We start from the raw sequence: 26,173 nt of genomic DNA, 5'->3' as shown, positions 1-26,173 counted from the left end.
TACTGCAATGGAAGCTGAGATATCGACCATCAGACTGTTCCTTGTGATTGAGTCCACAATTGTGCGAATGGAGTTGGCCATCACTTTCACATTAGAAAAAATGGGCTCCAGCTCTGTGCAAATCCCTATGCAAGGTTGGTGCCGGACTCCATGCTCCTCTAAAGTACATGCGATGACTGTATCAGAGCTGCTGGCTACGAGTGTGAGAGCAAGTGATGGTACTTTTTCATTATCAGTACCTTCTTCCTCTTATGCTCATTGTTGCTGCAACACTGCCTGTCCAGGGTTCAGTTCTTTGGTATCTGAAAGGAGAAAAGCACAAAGGGAGGGTTGTAGCAAGAGGTGCTTAAACAATCTGCAACTTGTAAATTAGAAGAGAATGTGAGATCAGGGAAAGTGGGATGAGAGTAGGAGGATTAGGTATGAGCCTACCATCATCTTCGACGGTTTCAGCCCGGCCACTAGCCACAGCCTCAGTCATGGCCACTGCAATGATGGAGAACACTGCCTCCTCTATTGGGTGAGGTCATGTAGCCGTGCATACCCCCTGCCAGGTAGGTGCTGTTGCCTCCGGTTGTTCACCACTTTGTTCTGCAAGAGAGAGTAAAGTGTGTCAGTGAGTGTGATCCAATCCTTTTAGGTGATGTGGCTGTCATGGTTGAGTAGTGCGCAGGCTGTGAGGTGTGGTTGTGATCTTGTAGCAGTGCTAAGTGCATGAGAGTGAGGTGAATCTATGAATGTGAGACAGGTGTCATGGTTGATAGAGATTGTTGATTGGTGAGTGAACAGGATGTGGTGATTTGTACAGTGTCTGAAGAGAGTGTAAGAATATGACATTTGAAGGTACGTTCACTGATCTTGACCACTCATATGAGGTCATTGACTTATGGCACTGCATCCAGGTCTTTGAGGCTACACTGTTGGAATTGGCCCTCTGCTCCAACTGCCTTTGTTGTGTCTGGTTGGATGTTCTCCTGGTTGCCTGTGCACAGAGGACCTCTCTCCTCCTGTACACCTCCTACACCAAGGCTTCTTGGCTCTGCCGGAGAACATTAAAACTCACTTTCTGCCCTCTTATGCCATTAATCAGTGCTGTTCCTACTCGGACACTCTTCTCCAACCACTAAAAGTATCTTCTGCAGCCAGATAGTACCTCCCTGACGTACTGCAGGCCAGCTTTAAGTGGTGCTAGCCTTGCATGAGCTTGGGCCCCTCTCGAGGTGTGTAACTGTTCAACTGTACTTCCAGCGCTCGGCTGCATTCCACAATCATGGTAATGAGCAGGCAGCATGAAATTTGCATGCTGTCGGCATCAAAAGGAACAGGCACAAGTTAATCACATATCAGGAACTATCCGATTTTGCCCCCAACATGTTTCAATTTCTGAGCTGTTTGAGAGATGACTAAGAAAAATCTAATTTATCTGGCATATTTGGAGATTGAAGACACCATAGTATTAATAATCTTTTAGACAACGGCATTCTTAGATGAACGTGACAAAGAAAACATTGTTATTTGTTAGCTTTTACATGTTTTGAGCAAGTGGTTTTGACTCTTCCAGCAGATGGCATTGCAGCATTCTCTAACTTACTCAACAGGTTTCAAATGTGGTGATTTGAACACACATTTGACAAAAAACCCAAGAACAGGCAACAGTAAATTACTTTCCCTTCAAAATGCTAATTGACATTTAGATATGGGAGTCATGCTCCTTCCACATTTTGCATAAAATAGCAGAATGGATAGTGTCCTAGACACCTTCGTAACAATTTGGCAAGTGCTTTTGTTAAACTCTCGTCATCTCTGTTGGGATGCAAATACTCTGGAACCCTATCAGAAAAAATAATCGCTGGCCATAACATTTGGTCAACTGAAATTGTTTCCTCTGTTTTGGCGTGTTTTTATAGATGTTTTTGACATAATATCATAGATTTATTATTGCATGCATGACATCTGTAACACTTGGACTGCAGCCATTTCAATGACAACGTGTGTATGTATTTTCAAAGATTCGTACGATTTTAATCACAAGTTGTGCCTGAAAAATAATTAACTGAATAAAAAGTCGTTGTCACGAAATTAGAGTGCTTGCTGCTATTGACAGGAAATCCAGCTTGAAGTTAACAATGCTGGTCTGTAGATAAGTTCATGTTGTTGCAGAGGCAGTGTTTGGTTCACCCACTGAAAACTTTAGTTTGTTAACTTTATTTTGTATTAATGTTTCATGAATTTACTTAAGAAATAGAAGCAGGAGCAGACCATATGGCCCCTTGAGCTCCACCATTTAGTAAGACCATAGCTGGTCTTCTGCCTCAACTGCACTTTCCCGTAAGGTCCCGATATTCCTCGATTCCCTGAGAAATCAAAATCTGTCTATCCCAGCTTGAATATATTCAATGATGGAGGATCCACAAACCTCAGGGGTAGAGAATTCCAAAGATTCGCAACGCTCTGAGTGAAGAAATTTCTCTTTATCACAGTCCAAAATGATCGACCCATTATTCTGAGACTGAGTCCCCACGTTTTAGATTCCCCAGCCAGGGAAACAATCTCTCAGTGTCTTCCCTGTCAAACCCTTCAGGATCTTGTATGTTTCAATGAGATCACCTCTCATTCGTCTAAACTCCAGAGAGTACAGGCCCAATTTACTCAGCCTCTCATCATAGGACAACACTCTCATCAGAAGAATCAACCTAGTGAACCCTCACTGTACCACCTCCAAGGCAAGTATACCCTTCCTTAGATATGGAGACCAAAACTGCACACAGTATCCCAGGTGTGGTCTCACCAAAGCCCTGAAATTGTACCAAGACTGCTTTCTTCTTGCATTCCAGCTCCCTTGAAATAAATACCAGCATGCCATTTGCCTTCCTAATTGCTTGCCATACCTTCATGCTAACTTTCTGTGTTACGAACATTCAAACATACGAATTAGGAGCAGGAGTAGGCCACTCGGCCCATCGAGCCTGTTCTGCCATTCAATAAGTTCATGGCTGATCTGCTTACTCCACATGTCCACCTATCCTCGATAACCTTCCATCCCCTTGCTTATCAAGAATCTATCTGCCTCCGCCTTAAAAATATTCAAAGACTCTGCCACCACCGCGGCACAGTGGCGCAGTGGTTAGCACCGCAGCCTCACAGCTCCAGGGACCCGGGTTCGATTCCGGGTACTGCCTGTGTGGAGTTTGCAAGTTCTCCCTGTGTCTGCGTGGGTTTTCTCCGGGTGCTCCGGTTTCCTCCCACAAGTCAAAAGACTTGCAGGTTGATAGGTAAATTGGCCATTATAAATTGTCACTAGTATAGGTAGGTGGTAGGGAAATATAGGGACAGGTGGGGATGTTTGGTAGGAATATGGGATTAGTGTAGGATTAGTATAAATGGGTGGTTGATGTTCGGCACAGACTCGGTGGGCCGAAGGGCCTGTTTCAGTGCTGTATCTCTAATCTAATCTAAAAAAAAAAAAACCGCCTTTTGAGGAAGAGAATTCCAAACACTCACGACCCTCTGAGAGAAAAAAATTCTCCTCATCTCTGACTTAAATGGGAAAACCCTTATTTTTAACCAGAGACTCTTAGTTCCAGATTCTCCCACAAGGGGAAACATCCTTTCCACATCCACCCTATTAAGACCCCTCAGGATCGTATAGGTTTCAATCAAGTCGCCTCTTACTCTTCTAAATTCCAGCGGATACAAGCCTAGTCTGTCCAATCTTTCCTCATAAGACAGCCCGCCCATTCCAGCTATTAGTGTAGTAAACCTTCTCTGCAATGAATCCAATGCATTTTCATCCTTCCTTAAATATGGAGACCAGTACTGTACACAGTACTCCAGATGTGGTCTCACCAATGCCCTCTATAGCTGAAGCATAACCTCCCTACTTTTGAATTCAATTCCCCTTGCGATCAACGATAACATTCTATTAGCTTTCCTAATTACGTGCTGTACCTGCATATTAACCTTTTGCGATTCATGCAATAGGACATCCAGATCTCTCTGCTCTCAGAGCTCTGCAATCTCTCACAATTTAGATAATATGCTTCTTTTTTATTCTTCCTGCCAAAGTGGACAATTTCACACTTTCCCACATTATACTCCATTTGCCAGGTCTTTGCCCACTCACTTAACCTATCTCTATCCCTTTGTAGTCCCCTTATGTCCTCTTCACAACTTACTTTCCTACCTATCTTTGTATCATCAGCAAATATAGCAACCATACCTTTGGTCCATTCATCTAAATCATTTATATAAATTGTAAAAAGCTGAGGCCCCAGCACAGATCCCTGTGACACACCACTCATTACATCTTGCCAACCAGAAAATGACCCATTTATGCTTACTCTCTGTTTCCTGTTAACTAGCCAATTTTCTATCCATGCCAACATGTTACCCCCTACACCATGAGCTTTTATTTTCTGCAATAACCTTTGATGTGGCACCTTATCAAATGCCTTCTGGAAATCTAAATACAATACATCCACCTTTATCCACCTTTATCCACAGCTCATGTAACTCCCTCAAAGAACTCCAATGAATTGGTTAAACATGATTTCCCTTTCACAAAACGACGTTGACTCTGCCTGATTAATTTGAATTTTTTTTTTAAATGCCCCTGCTATAATGTCTTTAATAATAGCTTCTAGCATTTTTCCAAAGACAGATGTTAAGCTAACTGGCCTGTAGTTTCCTGCTTTCTGTCTCCCTCCCTTTTTGAATACAGGAGTTACATTCACTATTATCCAATCTAACAGAACCTTCCCCGAATCTAGGGAATTCTGGAAAATTAAAACTAATGCATCAACTATCTCACTAGCCACTAAAGGCCTGCTCGGGTCTGCAAATGAAATCCGACCCGAGCCCGACAGAAACACGTCTGACCCGAGCCCGACCTGGCCGGAGTCCATTCATTTTTTTCCCATGCCCGACCCGACCTGACCCGACCACTGGAATGTTCAGTTAACCTAAGCTTCTGTTTTTCACTTTTTAAGCTTGTGCAGATAAACAACAAAAACTGTAACTGGATTTGAAAGGTTGTTTAAAAAGTACATTAAGATTGGAGCCACATACCGGAGATGGTGAAAGAGTGTGTCTGACCCGGCCCGACCCGAGCCCAAATGCCGGACCCGGAAGAGTGACCCGACCCGACCTGACCCTACCCGAACCCGACACATGTTGTCGGGTCCCGTCGGGTTCGGGTCGGGTAGCCATGCTCTACTAGCCACTTCTTTTAACACCCTAGGATGAAGTCCATCAGGACCCGGGGATTTGTCAGCCTGCAGCTCCGACAATTTGTTCAGTACCACTTCTCTGGTGATTGTAATTTTCTTGAGTTCCTCCCTCCCTTCCATTTCCTGACATACAGTTAATACTGGGATGCTACTTGTCTCCTCAATAGTGATGACCGATGCAAAATATCTGTTCAATTCATCTGCCATCTCCTTATTATCCATTATTAATTATTCCTTGTATGAACACGCCAAAGTCTCGCTGAACATCAACATTTAAGTTTGACACCTTTAAAAAATATTCTCCTTTTGTATTCTCAATACCAAAGTGAATAACCTCATAGTTCTCCTCATTATATTCCATCTGCCACCTTGTTGCTTGCTCACTTAACCTGTCTATATATCTTTGCTGCCTCTCTGTGTCCTCCTCATAGCTTACATCCCCACTTAGCGTTTTATCATCAGCGAACTTGGATATATTACTCTTAATCTCTTCATCCAAGTCATTAATATAGATTGTAAATGGTTGAGGCCCCAGTACTGATCCTTGCAGCACTCCACTAGTTATAGCCTGTCAAATTGAAAATGCCCCATTTACATACAAACATACGAATTAGGAGCAGACGTAGACCATTTGGCCCCTCGAGCCTGCTCCACCATTCAATAAGATCATGGCTGATCCATTTGTATTTTGAATTCAACACTCCCATCTACCTCCGATATCCCTTGATTCCCTTAAAACTAAGGCAGCAATTGTCTCACTAGCCACCAAAGGCTTCCACCTTACAAATATTCGGTATTCCTGCCTCCACCACCTTCTGTGGCAGAGAGTTCCAAAGTCGCACAATCTTCTGAGAGAAAAAAATTCTCCTCATCTCTGTCCTAAAAGCATGTCCCCTAATTTTAAAAAAGTGCCCCTAGTTCTGGACTCACCCACAAGAGGAAACATGCTCGCCACATCCATTGTGTCAAGAACGTTCAGGATCTTATAAACTTCAATCAAGCCTCCCCTCACTCTTCTAAGCTCCAGTGAAAACGAGCCCAGTCTGTTCAACCTTTCCTCATTAGACAACCCACTCATTCCAGCTATCAATCTTGTAAACCTCCTCTGAACTGCCTCCAACACATTTACATCCTTCCTTAAATAGGAGACCAAAACTGCACACAGTATTCAAGATTGTCATCTCACCAATGCCCTGTCTAACTGAAGCATAACATCCTTACTTTTATTTTCAATTCCTGTCGTAATAAAGGATAGCATTCCATTAGCCTTCTTTATTACTTGCTGCACCTGCATACTAACTTTTTGTGACCCCTGCACTAGAACACCTAGATCCCTCTGCACCTCGGAATTTTGCAGTTGTTCTCCGTTTAAATAATACTCTGCTTTTTTATTATTCCTGCAAAAGTGAACAACTTCACATTTTCCCGCATTATACTCCATCTGCCAGATTTTTGCCCACTCATTCAACCTATCTACATCAGTCTGCAAACTCCTTATGTCCACTTCATAAAATACTTTTCTACCTATCTTTGTCTCATCTGCAAATTTAGGTACCATGCCATCGCTCCCCTCATCTAAGTCATTGATATAAATTGTAAAACGTTGAAGCCCCAGCACAGACCCCTGTGGGAATCCACTCGTCACATCCTGCCAATCAGAAAAGGACCCATTTATGCATACTCTCTGTTTTCTGCCAGCCAGCCAATCTTCTATCCATGGGAATATGTTACCCCTGATACTATGAGCTTCTACTTTGCGCAATAACTTTTTATGTGACACCTTGTCAAATACCTTCTGGAAAACCAAGTACAGTACGTCAACAGGCTCCCCTTTATCCACAGCACATGTCACTCTTTCAAAGAACTCCGACAAATTGGTTAAACATGATTTCCCTTTCACAAAACCATACTGACTATTATTGATTACCTTGCGTTTATCCTTCTTCTCCACTTCCTATCCACTAACTAATCCTCCATCCATGCTAATATATTACCCCCAATGCCATGACTCCTTATCTTGTGTTTTAACCTTTTGTGAAGCACCTTATTGATTGGCATTTGGAAATCCAAGTAGAGTACATCTACTGGTTCCCCTTTATCTACACTACTAGTTATATCTTCAAAAAGGTCTAATAAATTTGTCAAACCTAATTTCCTTTTCATATTGCCAAGTTGATACTGGTCTGATCATACTATGATTTTCTAAGTGCATTGTTAAGACTTCCTTAATAATACATTGCAGCACTTTCCTGATGACTGATGACAGGCTAACTGGCCTGTAGTTCCCTGTTTTCTCTCTCCCTCCTTTCTTGAATAGCAGGGTTACAATTGCATTTACATTTACAAGCATGATACTGACTAATGATACAATGGTTCAATCATACCAATAATTCAATTGTTATTCATTAATTCTGGTGAAGTACATTGCAAGACACTATTATAGTGGTGCAATTCTGCAATAATTATATGCTTTTGCGCAAACAGGTGCAGAGACAAAGTAACATTTCTCATCTTCTGAAGTGATATCATCGAAAACTAAACTTGATTGGGATTGATTAGAGGTGTATGTAACAAGGGTAAACCAAGGGTAACAAGGTCTTTCAATCTACATGTAGACTGGGTAAACATTATTAGTACTAATGTTGTGGAGGACGAATTCTTGGAATGTATGCAAGATAGTTTCTAGAGCAGTACATTGAGGAACTAACTAGGGAACAGGCGATTTTAGATCTAGTTTTGTGCAATGAATAAGGGCTAATTAATAATCTTGTTGTAAAGGTGCCTTTAGGAAAGAGTGACCATGATATGATAGAATTTTACAATAAGCTTGAAAGCGATGTAGTTCAATCAGAAACTCGGGTCTTAAATCAAAGCAAAGGAAACTATGAAGGTATGAGGGGCAAATTGGCTATGGGTGATTGAGAAACTACGTAAAAAGACAGGAAATGGCTAACATTTAAAGAACCAATATATAGTTTACAACAAAAATACATTCCTTTCATGCACAAAAGCCCAGCAATGTAAGTGTTCCAACTGTGGCTAACAAAAAAAATCAAGGACTGTATTAGAGCAAAGACAAAGGTGTAAAAAATTGCCCAAAAAAAGGAAAGCCTGAGGATTGGGAGCATTTCAGTATTCTGCAAAGGGCGACCAAGAAAAAGATTAAGAGAGGGAACATAGAATATTGGAGTAAACTAGCTAGAAACAGAAAGGGTTGATTTTACCAAGCCCTCGACGTTGTGATCTGTGGTGGGAGGGGCCTGAAGATGGGACCGGATGAGGCCCACCATGGACATCGACGCCAGAATGGCCTGACCCAGTCCTCCCAAAGCAGTGAGGCTCCGTGGCGGACCATCCCCACCACCCACCCCCCCCACCCACCATTGCTGGGCGACGGGACCTCAGTTAAAATATTCTTCAGTGTGTCAACAACTCTTGCGTCTTCAATTCCCCGTCTGGGGAAAGGCGACGTGACACTGGTGGGGAAGGGGGAGAAGTTCAGGTTTTCAGTGCAGCTGTGGGGGGGGGGGGGGGGGCATGGGGTCAAATACACGTAATGGGTATAAGGGGATGGTGGGGAGGGTTGAACTTCAAACTTTGTGCAGTTTGTGGGGCTAGGGGAAAGGTCAGATGTACAAGGTAAGTGTTTTGGTGGGAGGAAAGGGAAATAGTTAACGTAATCATTATTTGGTGGGGGGGGGGGTGGGGTGGGACAGGGGCATAGGAAATTTATTTATTTAACTTTGGGAGGTATGTGTTTGAAAAATTTAAATTAGGCAACAGGGCTCGTTGCCCTTTAAAAATAGCACCATCGCCTGCGCACAGGCAGTTGACGCCATTCCCAGGATGAATAGACTGCCCCTCCACAAGCTGTGTGGGGTGGGGGGGGCAGGTGGGCTGCCCCAGCTATTTAAATGAGCTGCCGCGCTTGAGATTGTGGCAACTCTTTGTGTGTGGCCCGCCATTTTTTAAGCTTGCCGCCAGAATTGGCGGCGGGGTCTTAAAATCCAGCCCAAAAACAGACTGTAAAAGCTTCTGTATGTATATAAAAAGGAAAAGATTAGCAAAGACAAATGTGGGTCCATTACAAGCAGAGTCAGGAGAATTTAAAGTAGGGATTAAGAAATGGCAGAGAAACTAAACAAATACTTTGTTTTCGCAGAGGAAAATACTAAAAACCTCCCAGAAGTAATGGAGAATCAAGGGACTAGTGTAAATGAGGAATTGCAAGATATTAATATTGGTAAAAAAAAAAGTACTAGAGAAATTAATGGGACTTAAAAGTAGATAAATCCCCTGGTCCTGATGATTTACATCTCAGAGTGTTAAAAGAGGTGTCTGTAGAGATAGTCGATCCATTGGTGGTTATCTTTCAAAATTCTATAGACTCTGGAATGGTCCCTGCAGATTGGATAGTGGCAAATGTAACCCCCCACTATTTACGAAAGGAGGGAGAGAGAAAACAGGGAACGACAGACCTGTTAACCTAACAGCAGCCATAGGGAAAATGCTACAATCTATAATAAAGGAGGTGACACTAGGACAATTAGAAAATAATGTTAGGATTAGGCAAAGTCAACATGGATTTTTAAAAGGGAAATCATGTTTAACAAACCTGTTGGAGTTTTTTGAGGATGTAACTAGCAGAATAGATAAGGGGGAACTTGTGGATGTGATATATTTCAGAAAGCTTTTAATAAGGTCCCACACAAGAGTTTAGTAAACAAAATTAGAGCACATGGGATTGCAGGGAATATACTGGCATGGACAGAGAACTGGTTAACAGACAGAAAACAGAGAGTAGGAATAATGGGTCATTTTTGGATTGGTAGGCTGTGACAAGTAGGGTACCGCAAAGGATCAATGCTTGGGCCCCAGCTTTTCACAATTTATATCAATGATTTGGATTTGGGGATTAAATGTAATATTTCCAAGTTTGCTGATGACACAAAACTAGGTGGAAGTGTGAGTTGTGAGGAGGATGCAAAGACATTTCAAGGGGATTTGGAGAGACTAAGCGAGTACGCAAAAATTTGGCAGATGGAATACAATATGGAGAAATGTGAGGTTATCCACTTTGGTAGGCAAAACAGAAAGAGTATTTCTTAAATGGCTAGAGGCTGGGAAGTTTTGAATTTCAAAGGGACTTGGGTGTCCTTGTTCATGAGTCACTGAAAGCTAACATACAGGTACAGGAAGCAATTAAGAAGGCAAATGGTTTATTGGCCTTCATTACAAGACGATTTAAGTATAGGAGTAAAGATGTCTTACTGCAATTATAGAGATTTGGTGAGACTGCACCTGGAGTATTATGTGAAGTTTTGGTCTCCTTACCTAAGAAAAGATATACTTGCCAGAGAGGGGGTGCAACGAAGGTTCACCAAACTAATTCTTGGGATGGAGGGATTGTCCTATGAGGAGAGATTAAATAGACTGGGCCTTTATTCTCTGGAGTTTAGAAGAATGAGTGGTGATCTCATTCAAGCATACAAAATTCTGACTACCACCCCTTCAGGCAGTGTGTTCCAGATTCCAACCACCCTCTGGGTGAAAATGTTTTTCCTTAAATCCCCTCTAAACCTCCTGCCCCTTACCTTAAAGCTGTGCCCCCTGGTCATTGACACCTCCATTAAAGGAAAAAGTTTCTTCCTATCTACCCTATCTATGCCCCTCATAATTTTGTACACCTCAATCAGGTCCCCCCTCAGCCTTCTCTGCTCCAAGGAAAACAACCCTAGCCTCTCTTCATAGCTGAAATGCTCCAGCCCAGGCAACATCCTGGTGAATCTCCTCTGCACCCTCTCCAGTGCAATCACATCCTTCCTATAGTGTGGCGACCAGAACTGTACATAGTACTCCAGCTGTGGCCTAACTAGCGTTTTATACAGCTCCATCATAACCTCCCTGCTCTTACAGTCTATGCCTCAGCTAATAAAGGCAAGTATCCCGGTACACCACTGGTCACAGGCTTCCAATCGCAAAAACAACCCTCAGTCATCACCTTCTGCCTCCTGCCACTAAGCCAATTTTGGATCCAATTTGTCAAATTGCCCTGGATGCCATGGGCTGTTACTTTCTTAACTAATCTCCCATGTGGGACGTTATCACAAGCTTTACTGAAGTCCACGTAGACCAGACTGATTCCTGGGATGGCGGGACTGACATATGAGGAGAGATTGAGTCAGTTAGGATTATATTCGCTGGAGTTCAGAAGAGTGAAGGGGAATCTCATAGAAACCTACAAAATTCTAACAGGACTTGACAGGGTAGATGCAGGAAGGATGTTCCCGATGGTGGGGGAGTCCAGAACCAGTGGTCATAGTCTAAGGATACGGGATAAACCTTTCAAGACTGAGATGAGGATAAATTTCTTCACCCAGAGAGTGGTGAGCCTGTGGAATTCACTACCACAGAAAGCAGTTAAGGCCAAAATATTGAATGTTTTCAAAAAGGAGTTAGATATAGCTCTTGGGTCTAAAGGGATCAAAGGGTATGGGGCGAAAGCAGGAACAGGCTACTGAGTTGGATGATCAGCCATGATCATAATGAATGGCGGAGCAAGCTCGAAGGGCCAAATGGCCTACTCCTGCTCCTGTTTTCTAAGTTTCTATAGACTATATCAACTGATTTACCCTCACCTACACATCTAGTCAACTCCTCGAAAAATTCAATCAAGTTTGTTAGATACGATCTCTCCCTGACAAAGCCATGCTGACTATCCTTGATTCATCCCTGCCTCTCCAAGTGGAGATTAATCCTGTCCCTCAGAATGTTTTCCAATAGTTTTCCTACCACTGATAGACTCACAGGACTGTAATTACCTGGTTTATCCCTTCTACCCTTCTTGAATAATGGTACCACATTCGCTGTCCTCCAGTCCTCTGGAACCTCTCCTGTGGCCAGAGAGGATTTGAAAATTTGTGTCAGAGCCCCTGCTATCTCCTCCCTTGCCTCACATAACAGCTTGGGATACATCTCATCTGGGCCTGTGGATTTATCCATATTTAAGCCCGCTAAAACCACTAATATCTCCTCCCTTTCAATATTAATTTGTTCAAGTATATCACAATCCTCTTCCCTGATCTCTACACCTACATCGTCCTTCTCCATAGTGAACTCAGGTGAAAAGTAATAATTTAAAACCTCACCTACGTCCTCCGGCTCCACACACAAATTGCCACTTTGGTCCCTAATGGGCCCTACTCTTTCCCTGGTTATCTTCTTGCCCTTAATATACTTATAAAACGTCTTGGGATTTTCCTTATCGCATCCTTTATTTGTGATTCGTGTACAAGGGCAACCAAATCCCTTTGAATCCCAACATTTACAACCTCTCACCTTTGAAAAGATATTCTGCTTTTCCATTCTTCCTACCAAAGTGGTAATGTTATACTTCCCCTGATTATACTCCATCTTCCACCTTTTTGCCCACTCACTTAACCTGTCTATATCTCTTTGCAGCCTCTTCGCATCCTCCTCATAGCTTATGTTCCCACCTAGTTTTGCATCATCAGCAAACTTGGCGATATTACACTTGCTACCCTCATCTTAGTCATTGGTACAGAATGTAAATAGCTGAGACCCAGGAATTGAGCCTTGCGCCAATCCACTAATTACACTCTGCCATCCTGAAAAGACCAGTTTATTCCTATTTCCTGTACTCTGTCCGTTAACCTCTGCTAACGTATTACCCCCAATCCCATAAGCCCTAATCTTGAGTAATAACCTTTTGTGTGACATTTTATCGATTGACTTCTGAAAACCCAAATGTGCTTTATCTCCTGGTTTCCTCTCATATACCCTGCTGGTTATAACCTCAATAAACTGTAATAGATTTGTTAAACATGATTTCACTTTCATAAAACCTCGTTACCTCTGTCTAATTATATTGTTATTTTCAAAGTGCCCTGTTACCACATCTTTAGTACTAAACTCCAGCATTTTCCCTCCTACTGATAACAGGCTAACTGACTTGTCGTTTCCTGTTTTCTTTCTCCCACCTTTCTTGAACAGTGGGGTTGCATTTCTGCCTTCCAATCCAAAGAGACTGTTCTAGAATCTGGGGAATTGTGGAAGATCAAAACCAATGCATTTACTATCCCTCTAGCCATTTCTTTTAAAAATCTAGGGTCTAGGCGAGTGGGTTCAGGGGATTTGTTAACTTTTGGTCCCATTCTTTTCTCCAGTACTTTTTATTTACTAATATTAATTATTGCTTTTTGCCTTGCACTCATCAGGACAATTCGCAAGAATACCAATGTAAGTGAAAGCAACAAATTTATACTGTACAAGAAGAGAGTGCTGATTCGTTGGCAAGTGGACTCTGATACATCAAGGCATTGCCATGGAGAATGCACCAGTTTATGATGACTGACAGTTAACTGCCAAGCTTTGCTTGAAATTTATACCAGGCAGCTTGACTCTGATTGGTCAAGACATTACCCTGAGGAATGAACCAGCCAATGGTTGTCACTTATTTTGTTTAGCTGAAACAGGCACAATGTGTGTACCTATTCTTTCTGTCTGCAAAGAACAAGGCCCTGTGTATTAATTTATGCAGCTTCCAGTACACACAAATGCGCCACACTGCGAGCCCGACTGACAATCTTAAATTGGTTGTCAGCATAATTGTTAGCACACTGAGGATTATTTAGCAAATGATGTCCAGTTACAGAATCACATCTAATGTTGGACACTGTGATTTGAGTTTTGCAATCACGGGTTGGTTGGGTACGGTCTGTACCTTGCCCGTTGCAAACAGCAGAAGGGGCATGCAGTTTGATATGATACACCAGTCTTTGGGACATATGGCCTATATACCTAGCATCACACTGGCATTGAAATTCATATATCACGTTACTCACTTGCGTGATAGGCAGAACGCTTTTTTGGCTTGATAGCTGCGTCTTGTTAGTGGCAAACACCACATGTGTTAGGAACTGGCTTAAGACCATCATTTTCGGCCCTGAAAAGTGCCCAGTCTACCTCAGTTACCCAAATATTTGAGCAACAGGTGAAACTAGCTGTTTCAGGTGGTTGCTATGCACTGGGTGTGGGTGGGTTACCCTGCTGCTCTTCATCCCACCTGTGAAAATGGCCTGGGGGCAGGATGGAGCCATGGAACCAGCAGGCAGGCTTGTGGCGCTATTTATAGCGCCCACCCACCTCCAGTCCTGGCCCCAATGGGGCCTAAAAATCAATCCCAAAATATTTGTTTACATCTCTTCCATTTACTTATTCCTCTTTAAATTTCTCCTGCCGCTTTCTCTAAGTGGCCCAAGCTTGCTTTCGCTGGTCTCTTCCTTTTCACATACTTGTAAAAGTTCTTACAATCTGTTTTTACATTTCTTGCTAGTTTATTCTATTTTTTCCCTGTTTTTCAATTTCTTGGTCATCCTTTGGTGATCTATAAAACCCTCCCAATCCTTAAGCTTACTTTGCTTTCTGAGAACATTGTAAGCCTCTTTTAATCTAATACTCGTGACGGAAACCACACTGGCCAAATGGAAACATATTACTTTTGTCATGTGGAACACCATTTGAACTTTTACTGGGCATTGAATATAACTTGTTTAAAAAGACCACAGAACTGAAAGGCTGAAAACATGGCTGCATATTTACATTATGAGAGACAGTTGAATAGAGAGACAATGGAAGTGCTCCCTAATTAGCGAGATGGGTATTGTCAGTAGTGATGATCAAAAAACATTGAGAGCAGTTGTCTGTGTGAGAGCCAGCACTTCAACCCCCACCACGCCCCCCCACCCCCCGCATACCACCTCCCCGCCAATGAGTGTGACAGGAGAAATTTTGAAATCAACAAACGTCGCAGACGATGCTGTTTAAATGAAGAGTTGGTCACATGATTAACCTGCGGCCTTTTTGAATTGTGAAACATAGAAAGGGCAGACTGCAAATGAACTTCAAGAAGAAAGCACCGCTCTCTCCCTGTCTCTCTCTTAAGCAACATCCCAAGGACCCACGGAAGCAGCTTAAGCCTCAAGACAGAGCACCTCTTCAGCCTTCTGTTACCAACAAAACAAGTTTAAAAGTGCGCACTGGGCCCCAGCAAGAACTGCAAGACTTAACTCCAATCAAGGACTTTACATCCAAACCAAAGACAGCAACTGGATTCCATTTACTACTCCAACATCCCCCCTTTATTGTTTCTCCTCCTCTGTATCTATTTGTGTTAGTGTTTATCTCGTATGCATCGCATATGGTTACATCGTATATTTTTAGCAATTTTAACTGAGTTAGAATGCTAAGACTTATAAACTTACATCTTTCTTGTTTAAATCTAAGGAAACCTGTCTGATTGGTTCATTTACAATTACAATTAGAGAGCAGTGAGCAAGGCCTCACTGAGGTGAAGCTCAAAGCACTATGTTTTCAAAAGTTAAACCCTGTTATGGCCAAACCAGGAATGGGGCCAGAGGGGAGCTGGAGACCCCTTCCTCACCCAGCATCCAGATTGGACCCACAGACAAATGAGAAATTAAAAGTGGTATATCAAATTTATCCCAATCAAAAAGAGAAAAGAAATAAAAACAAGAAATGCTGGAACCACTCAGCAGGTCTGGCAGCATCTGTGAAAAGAGAAGCAGAGTTAACGTTTCGGGTCAGTGACCCTCCTTCGGAACTGACAAATATTAGAAAAGTCACAGGTTATAAGCAAGTGAGGTGGGGGTGGGGCAAGAGATAACAAAGGAGGTGTAGATTGGACCAGGCTACATAGCTGACCAGGTTCTCTTAGGTTTAAACAAGAAAGTTTATTAGCCTTATCACTCTAACTCGGTTAAAAATTACTAAAATATGGAACACAACCATGCTAGCATGCACACAAGAGAAACACACACAAATAGATACAGAGGGGCAAAAAGAATTAGGGGGGGCTGAAGTAATGTTGACAATAAATAGAATTCGGTTGCTGGATGGTTATGTCCTTGATACAATGTCCTCAATTGAAGTTATGGTCTTGGAATTCTCGCTGAGGCCCAGTGCACAAGTTCCGACTTGCTTCTCTGGTACCAGAAAACTGAAGAGGTGCTCTGTCTTGAGGCTCAAGCTGCTACTGTGGGTCCTCGGGACTTTGCTTGAGAGAGAAACCAAGAGAGCGGAGACCTTCCTCCTTGGTTCTCAACTTGCAGTCTGATTCCTCTCTGTGTGGCAAAATTCAAAAAAGTCCCCAGTCTGGCCAATGGGTAAGTCATGTGACCCTCTCTTTGTTTGAAATAGCAACTTCTTGGAGGGTTGCTGGACACTCTGTAGGGGGGCGGGCAGGGGATGGAGTTTTGTCTCTTACAAAGTCAATGACTCTCAATGTCTTTTGATCATCACTATTGACAAAACCCATCTCGCCAATTGAATCAGGGAGCATTCCCATTGTCTCTCCATTCAACTGTCTCTCAGAATGCAAATGTGCAATCATGTTTTCAGCTGTTCAGCTCTATGGTCTTTTTGAACAAGTTATATGCAATGTTCAGTAAAAAGGGTTCAAGTAGTGTTCCATATGACAAAATGAATATGTTTCCATTTGGCAGGTGTGATTTCCGTCACAGTGTATAAGTGCATAAGTCATTGAAGGTGGCAGGACAGGTTGAGAGCGCGGTTAATAAAGCATACAGTATCCTGGGCTTTATTAATAGTGGTATAGAGTACAAGAGCAAGGAAGTTATGTTGAACTTGTATCAGACACTAGTTCAGGCTCAGCTGGAGTATTGCGTCCAGATCTGGGCGCTGCACTTTAGGAAAGATATGAGGGCATTGGAAAGAGTACAGAAAAGATTAATGAGAATGGTTTCAGGGATGAGGAACTTCAATTATGAAGACAGATTGGAGAAATTAGGACTGTTTTCCTTGGAGAAGAGAAGGCTGAGAGGTGATTTGTTAGAGATATTCAAAATCATGAGGGGTCTGAGCAGAGTATTTAAAGAGAAACTGTTCCCACTCATGAAAGGATTGAGAATGAGAGGGCACAGATTTAAAGTATTTGGTAAGAGAAGCAAAAGTGACATGAGGAAAATCTTTTTCACGCAGAGCGTGGTTAAGGTCTGGAATGCACTGCCTGAGAGTGTGGTGGAGGCAGGTTCAATTGAAACATTCAAAAGGGAATTAGACTGTTATATGAAAAGGAAGAATGTGCAGGGTTATGGGGAGAAGGCGGGGGAATGGAACTGAGTGAATTGCTGTCTGAGAGAGCCGGTGCAGACACGATGGGTCGAATAGTCTCCTTCTGCGCTGTAACAATTCTGTGATTCTGTGAATATTGTTGGCGATAACTCTGAATATTCTCTGGTGAGTCCACACATAACTGCAACCTTTTAGTGCCATGGCAGTTTCTATCATTTATGTGTGAGCCAAAACGGTGAGTCTCAGCAGGTTGTTCAATGGTCACTGATGGGAAGGGAGCATCACAGTTGGGTTCAAACCTGCCCTCACCCCCATACTCAAACTTTCCAACAGGATCACTCCATAGTAATCACATACCTTGTAAATCTACTGATCTATCTGAGAGGGTTTCAGATCATTTATGGTGGTTATGCCAACCCTTGACTCCCAATTCTGCAGGCAAACCTCCAAAACTAAACTCCTTCATGCATTCCGGAAGTTTATTTGAAGTATAAGGCATTAGGAACCAGCACAGGTGATTCTCCTAGATGGCTTCTAAGAAATAAGAATTTGAAACCAACTGATTTTGGTTATAGTCTGCTCAAGAACACGACAACCACATCTTACATTTAGATAGTAACTTTAATGTAGTAAAATGTCCCAAGTGTTTCAAGAGTGTTATCAAACAAAATTTGATACCAAGCCACATAAGGAGATATTAGGGCAAAGAGGAAGGTTTTAAGGAACATCTTAAAGGAGGAAAGAGAGGTGGAGAGGTTTCGGGAGGGAATTCTGGAGCTTCGGGCCTGGGCAGCTGAAGACACGGCTACCAATAGTAGAGCGATTAAAATTGGGGATGCATAAGAGGCCAGAATTAGAGGAGCATAGATATCTCAGAGGGCTATAGGACTGGAGGAGATTACAGAGACAGGGAGGGGTGAGGCTATGGAGGGATTTGAAAAAAGAGGAGAATCTTTAAATCAAGGTGTTGCTCAACTAGGAGCCAATGTAAGCCACGATTGCAATATTGATTGTAACACCCCACTACCATCCTGTCCGAGATCAGCTAATTTAGTCATAGACCAGGAAAGAAACTGTAATCTTGCTGGTTTCATTGGTTCAGTTCTACAATGCATAACAGATTTACCAATTGAATCTTCAGCAAATTCCCAGAAGCCTATTCTATGCAGACACTTAAGAGCAGCTACATGTAAAACACTGGACCATATGTTAGACAATGGTGAGGTTCTGAGCACCTCTTTACAATTCCTCTGAATGCTTTGCTCACTAATAAAAAGGATAATTTGTGCTGCCTCCTACTGTGCTCTGTTGTAATGCCACCCACTATAATCCAACTTCCCAAGGCACTTGATGAATGACGTAGGAACACAGGAGCAGGAAGAGGCCATTCAGACTATATAGCTGATCCGCCATCCTATTAAATCATGGACGATTTGCACCTCAACTCCATTTATCTGCCTTTCTTCCATATCCTTTAATATCCTTACCTATTAAAAAAGCTGTTGAACTCAGTGTTAAAAATGTTAATTGATCCCCATTCACAGCCTTTTGTGAGAAGAGCTCCAGATTTCCATTACCCTTTGTGAAAAAAATCCTCCTAATTTCACCCTGACCAGCCTAGATATAATTTTAAGATTGTGTCTCTTTGGTTCTTGATTTCCCCACCAGTGGAAATAGCTTCTTTCAATTTAACTTATTGAATCCCTTTATTGCTTTAAATACTCCAATGAAGCTAACTCTTAATGGCTCCAGTGTCACATCAGTGAGCCTACAAATCTGAATTTAGCTTTTGTGAATGAAAAATTTGGAATATATGCGGCTTTAGAAGCTTTGTTTATTCTGTGGAGATCCATTCTGCAATCCTCTGAACATTTCATTGAATTCCTCTGTATAATTCCCTCCACAGACCATCTGTACTTAGCGAACACAACAAACTCACCAGGGTGGCGAAAAGTGCCTCCATGAGAATGACAGCTCAACACCCGGGAGAACTTAAAATGGTAAAAAAAAAAGCCCACAGTTGCTGAATGGTCTCCCTTAGGTAAGTGTTTAAACATACATACATGTGTTGAAGATGAGTTCAGCTTTATTGCAAAAACAGCACATTCTATATTACTCATAAATGAAATTCCTTCCAAGTTTTCGAAACCTTTTATTGCTGTATTTTGAGAGGAATCCAGCTAGTAACAGGGCACCTGGACAGTTCTATTCCAGTTCCTCCCTGTACTGCAGTCTCAACAGGGTGATATCACAGTTGCTTAACTTTGCACAGAAAAGGTTGCTTACAAAGTAAACATTCTTTTTCCAAGTTAAGCAAAGCTCAACAATTTATCTATTTTGTATAATTAAAATCTTGCCTCTAGCACAGCACATATTTAGCCTGGAACATATCTGTCCAAAACAGGAAAAAAAATCAAATCTTAGGCTTTTCTAATGTGTTAAGATAAGGCACTTAGCTTTGCTGAGTTGCTGAAATTTAGATCAGAAAGTCAGACAATGCAAAGAAAAGAATCCTCAATTCAATCATTTTTCAAATAGCTTCCAGTTGCCATCTTGGATTTCTGATCCTGTTGAATGTATAAAGTGTCAAATAAATAAATAAATATTTAGAACAAAATTTAGAACAATTTGCACTAAAGTCTCTAAACGTACCCATAAAAATAATCAATTTGTGATAGAATTCATGCAAGAATTTCCCCGTACAGCAGTCTCCTTCCTTCCGCCTCGTCAGATCTTGAACTCTGCTTTATTCCGAGCAATGGAAATCCCATCTGAGTGTTGGAGATATCCAGCTCATGTGGATAGATTCTGTATGTATTTTTGTGAGAGCATGTGTGTGTGTGTTGTTATGAAAATGTGCTATGTTGAATGATGATTTTAGATTCATCGGTTGGAAACCTACATTAAACTTGTAGGTCAGCTGAAATCCTAAAGTGAACTTTTAAAAAGACAGCAGTGAAGATGGTCACCACAAATTGCATTGAAATAGTTCACATTTCAAGGTATCAAGGTGGAGACGCAAGTCTGAACAAGCCCTCATCCAGAACAATAGCTTGAGCAGTTAAATGAATTATCTGGTATCGCTGTCATTAGCCAAAACATTCAAGCCATCTTGGAATATTAACCCTAGTGGAGACAAACCTCCAGGAGGGTTAATCATTGAAACAATAAGACCGGAGAGACATTGGAATTCTTAGACTTGTATCTTATTAAAGTGAAAAAGAAAATACACTGAGACAATCATGTGACATTTTGTCAATCGCTGTGAAAACTTGGAGCATCTTTTGGACACAGGAGATAAGCTTTAAGTTATAAGCAGTGCAGGACCCCAGTGGTCAGTCTCTCTCTCTCTCTCTTTCTCCCTCTCTCTTTCTCCAGGCAATACTGTAAAGGCGGCACAGTGGCGCAGTGGTTAGCACCGCAGTCTCACAGCTCCAGCGATCCGGGTTCAATTCTGGGTACTGCCTGTGCGGAGTTTGCAGGTTCTCCCTGTGACCGCGTGGGTTTTTGCCGGGTGCTCCGGTTTCCTCCCACCGCCAAAGACTTGCAGGTGATAGGTAAATTGGCCATTGTAAATTGCCCCTAGTGTAGGTAGGTGGTAGGGAATATGGGATTACTGTAGGGTTAGTATAAATGGGTGGTTCTTGGTCGGCACAGACTTGGTGGGCCGAAGGGCCTGTTTCAGTGCTGCATCTCTAAATAAATAAATAAAACTTTTGAACCTTGTCTGTGGACTGCAAAACATATAAGTCTATCAATGCTGCAGACAGAGACTCTGGGGAGAAAGCCATCTACATCACCCTGAACCAGGTGGCCACCTCTACCAACCAGGAATGTCAGGACCACAAATTCAGCCAGAAGACAACTGAATTACCAGACTCCACAGACTCCACAATCTACAAGGCACAAGTCAGGGGTGTTATGGAATACTCTCCACTTGCCTGGATGGGTGCAGCTCCAAAAACACTCAAGAAGCTCGACACCATCCAGGACAAAGCAGCCCGCTTGATTGGCACCCCATCTACAAACATTCACGCCCTCCACCACCGACGCACAGTGGCAGCAGTGTGTACCATCTACAAGATGCACTGCAGCAATGCACCAAGGCTCCTTCGACAGCACCTTCCAAACCCGCGACCTCTACCAACTAGAAGGACAAGGGCAGCAAATACATGGGAACACCACCACCTGCAAGTTCCCCTCCAAATCACACACCATCCTGACTTGGAACTATATCGCCGTTCCTTCACTGTCGCTGGGTCAAAATCCTGGAACTCCCTTCCTAACAGCACTGTGGGTATACTTACCCCAAATGGACTACAGCGGTTCAAGAAGGCAGCTCACCACCACCTTCTCAAGGGCAATTAGGGCGGGGCAATAAATGCTGGCCTAACCAGTGATGCCTACATCCCATGAATGAATAAAAAAAAATTATTTTATTTGTTCTGGGCTCTAATTCAACCAATCTATTCTTCATCACTCTGTAACCTATTTGTGTGTGTGTGATTCCCGTGTGTGTGTGATTCCCATGTATGTGTGTGTGTGTATGTGTGTGAAAGTTGGAGCATAATTTATGCTTTTAAGTACAATAAACTAACCTCTTTCTTGCTTAAACTCAAGAAAACCTGCCGATTTGTTCTTTTATGATTATAGCTTATAAATGGTTTAACGTTCACTGAATTGGTAAGCACATCCACTATTTAAAAGAAATAAACCCTGTTCCGGTCAAATGAGGAGAGGAGAGCTTTATGACCCATCCTCACCTGATCGTAACAGTGTGTATATTTTTGTGAGAGAGACAGAGAGAGAAAGACAGAGTTAGTGAGAGAGATATATTGTGGGAGCTATAGTTTTCAATCTGTTTCCATGGGACTACAATAACCAGAATACACTGTAATAACCCATGTCACATGACAACCAGGTAGAAGAAGATCCTCCAGCTGGGCCAAAGTTCCCATTGATAAATTGTTTGTGTGAAAGAGAGATGCATCTCTACCCCAGGGAAGAACAGCACTGTCATGGGTACACCTCCATCTTGGCTTGCATGTAAGTTACTGTTTCTTCATCATTGTTGAGTCAATATCTTACAATTCTCTACCTAACACCACCTTGGGAGCAACAGTAGGACAAGGACTGCAGCGATTCAAGGAAAAGGCGCAGCATGACCTTCCCTATCAGCTAGAGATGTGCATTAAATGCATCCATGCCTGCATTGCCCACATCCTGAGAACAAATAAAAGATTTATTGAATTTGTAATTGTCAACTATTTCCAATGGTACTGCAGTATCCAGAGTGCACCATGACAACCATGCTACACGAATTTGGAGGGGAACAAGAAATTCATTCTAAGCCTGTTGCAGCATCACCCACAGGCATGTGATGCCTAAAAGAAAAAGTACTGTGGATTCTGGAAATCTGAAATGGAAACAGAAAGGGCTAGAAATACTCAGCAGGTACAGAGACTTCTGATGAAAGGTTAACTCTGTTTCTCTCTCCACAGATACTGCCAAACCTGCTGAGATTTCCAGCCCTTTCTGTTTCTATTTCATGTGATGCCTACTTGGTTTCATCCAGGAGCTATGTCTTCAGGATAGGCATACCTTCCTCACCATTTACACTTTACAAGGTCGGTGGGGGGGAGGGGGGGGGGGTGGGTGGGGGGAGGGGGCTGACACAGAGTTATGCCATATTTTCGAGCCTGACCTCTAGACAAGATCTATAAGAAGACCAACGCTACTCCTGGAAGGTTGCAGGAGGAGGTTAGAAGGTAGGGAGACATGCCCTGTGTTCCACGTGCACCATCTTCGCCAACAACAATGGAAACCATGTGAACACTCAAGGATTGCAAGGAGTGGGAGGAGGCAAATGACAGTGAGTGTGTCTTCTACCTGGCTTCATTTTGAAGGCAGATATAAGGCAGCTGTTCATGGCCTCAATGTTTCAGCTCGCTGGCAACAGAGGGCTGAATTGCCCTGCTCTGCTTATTTATTGTTCAGAATAGCCACAGGGCATGTGTCTCATGCACCTAGTTTGTCTAGTACCACGGGACGAGGAGCAAAGAAAGAGACTAAGGAGGGCTCTTTTCCCTCAACTCATGATGCCTGAGCACCAGCAACAGGCAGAACAGGAAGGTGAGGATGCTCTGAATTATAACATCCAGGAACGTTTTTGGGTGGAACGCTTTTTGGCTGGCACAGACACGATGGGCCAAGTGGCCTCATTCTGTGCCGTAAACTTTCTATGATTCTATGATTCTATGAACGGCATTCTCAAAGACAGGCACTGGCACGTCACCGCATACTCAGGACAAGGACAAATTACCTTCAAATGTCAGAGAGGCAATGCCAGAGATGCATGAGGATGTCACGTGAAATGGTCAATGTACTATATTGTCAGTGTGCTGTTAATATTAAATAAGGATAGTAGACTTTAGGTCAAAGTAACAGGAGTTTATTTACAGGTGTCTTATCTCTAAGGCATCTACATTAACATTGAGCAATATGAGGTTCAGACTCGTGACATCACATCTTGTGATGATGCTTAAGATCTATATACATAATCTACCCAGCAACAGCTTATGTACGTTATACTACATCTCCCCTCAAGTCTCTGACTTCATTCATCAGGTAATGCTGTGCGGTTGTCACGACTCTGCCACAGCGTGTTCTTCTTTCACTTGTTTGGGAAATTGGGTCTCTCGGTTCTTCTTCCTCACTTTCCTGTGGGTGAGTAGAACTACTGGATGACTCACGTTCTCTGTTTTCACTGTTGTCTGGGTGATCTATTGTTTGTTGTATCACCTGTTCATCAGCTCTCTCTGGTAGCTGATTCTCTTGGTTTTTCCCCATTTGTTTTTTCGGAGATGCCAGTACTAAAGATCTTCTATTTCTCCTGATCCATTCCTGGTCTGTCTGGACTATGTAGGATCGAGGATATGGAGATTTCTCCATCACTTCCCCACATCGACCCTGATCTTTAATCGAAACCAAATCTCCAGGTCATAGGTCAGTTTGATTTTTTGCTCTGTAGCGCCTATCATGATTCTCTGTTTGGATTGACTTCTTTTTCTCTTCTCTCACCCTCAACCTTTCCAGGTTTTCTGCACCGATTCATGGTTGAAGGGTTCTTGGGAATGTGGGTAGTTGTGTCCTCAATCTCCTACCTATTAGCAACTCACAGGGGACCAGCCTCTTCTGGAATGGCATTGATCGATAGTTTAGTAGTGCCAGCTGAAATTCCTCATTCTTTTTCAGTAGCATTTTCATGGTTTGAATGCCTCTCTCCGCTTCACCATTGCCCTGGCGGTACCTCGGTGAACTTGTAACATGGGCAAACCCATACGTTTCTGCGAAATCTTTAAAGGCTTCATTTGTGAATTGTGGACCATTATCGGAGATTGCTAGGTCCGGAATGCCATGTGTGGCGAACATTTCTTTTAGTGATCTGATTATGGCTTCAGAACTCTGGCAATGTATTGGTTTGACTTCAACCCATCTGGAGTAATAATCAATGACAATAAGGAAAATCTTCCCTTTATGTTCAAACAGGTCCATTCCCAGGCGCCCCCATGCCCTGGATGGAAACAAAGACAACATCTGGCTCTCTAGAGTCTTGCCTGGTAGTAGCACATGTGATACACCTGGAAATCATGTCTTTGATCTCCTTGGAAACACCAGGCCTCCATACCAAGTTCCTTGCTCTTGCTCTACAATTGCTGAATCTGAAGTGCCCTTGGTGTAGTTTCTCGAAGATGTCTAACCTTAAAGCCCTTGGAATAAGTCTTTTGTCATAGACTAGTAAGTCATTCAAAATAGTAAGATGGCTTCGTTGCTCATGATACTTTCTTAAAACCAGGTTATTAGGCATATATTCTGGCCAACCTTCTTGGAAAAACTGTCTTACTTTTTCACAGACTTTGTGCTTTTTCTGTAGGCTTCTGATTTGGTGTAATCTTTGAGCAGTTGCTGGCAAATCTTTGGTTATAGCTAAAGCAAAGACTTCCACTACCTCCAGAAATGAGACATCTCCCAGTTCAGGTAGATCGCTTGATGCTCTCGATAATGCGTCAGCTGTCACCTGATGTCTTCCTAGGACATATTCAGTTGTTGTGCCATATCTTATAAGTTGTAGTTGAAATTTCTGTATCCTTGGGGGTAATTTTGCTAACTCATTTGAGTTAAGCAACGCCATTTGCAGCTTGTGGTCATTTTCGATCTTGACCTTGAGGCCCAGTACGTAGTCTAAAAAATGTTCATACATTGATGTTGCTGCCAATGCTTCCTTTTTAATCACTGCATGCCTTTGTTCTGTCTCTGACAATGAATTAGAGGCAAAGTACACAAGCCTGCGCCGTCCATCTTTTTGAACCTGGAACAGGACTGCACCTAATCCTGTCGATGCATCTGCTGCAATAATGATCACTAGCTCCGGGTCATAACGTGCCATAACTGCTGATGAGGTTAACATTTCTTTGATCTTCTCGAAAGAATTTTTCTGGCCATCTCCCCAGCACCAGGCATTGCTGCTCTTTAGCAGTTGTCATAGAGGCTTATTAATAGTGGTTAGATTTGGTAGGATTTTCCCTACCTGGCTAACCATACCCATGAATCACTGTAGATCTGTTATATTCTTTGGCTCTGGGAAATCCTTTATTGCCTTTGTCTTCTATGGATCTATCTTGATGCCAGATCCATCAATTATGTGGACAAGGAACCTCACTGTCGATTATGAGAATACACATTTCTCATTTAATGTGAGCCCCGCCTTTTGTAATCTGTGTAATAACGCTCTTACCCTTGTGCTGTGTCCTTCT

Source organism: Heterodontus francisci, chromosome 3 (assembly GCF_036365525.1).
Source record: "Heterodontus francisci isolate sHetFra1 chromosome 3, sHetFra1.hap1, whole genome shotgun sequence".
In the NCBI taxonomy this organism is placed as follows: Eukaryota; Metazoa; Chordata; class Chondrichthyes; order Heterodontiformes; family Heterodontidae; genus Heterodontus; species Heterodontus francisci.
Note: the sequence above shows the minus strand (reverse complement) of the source record.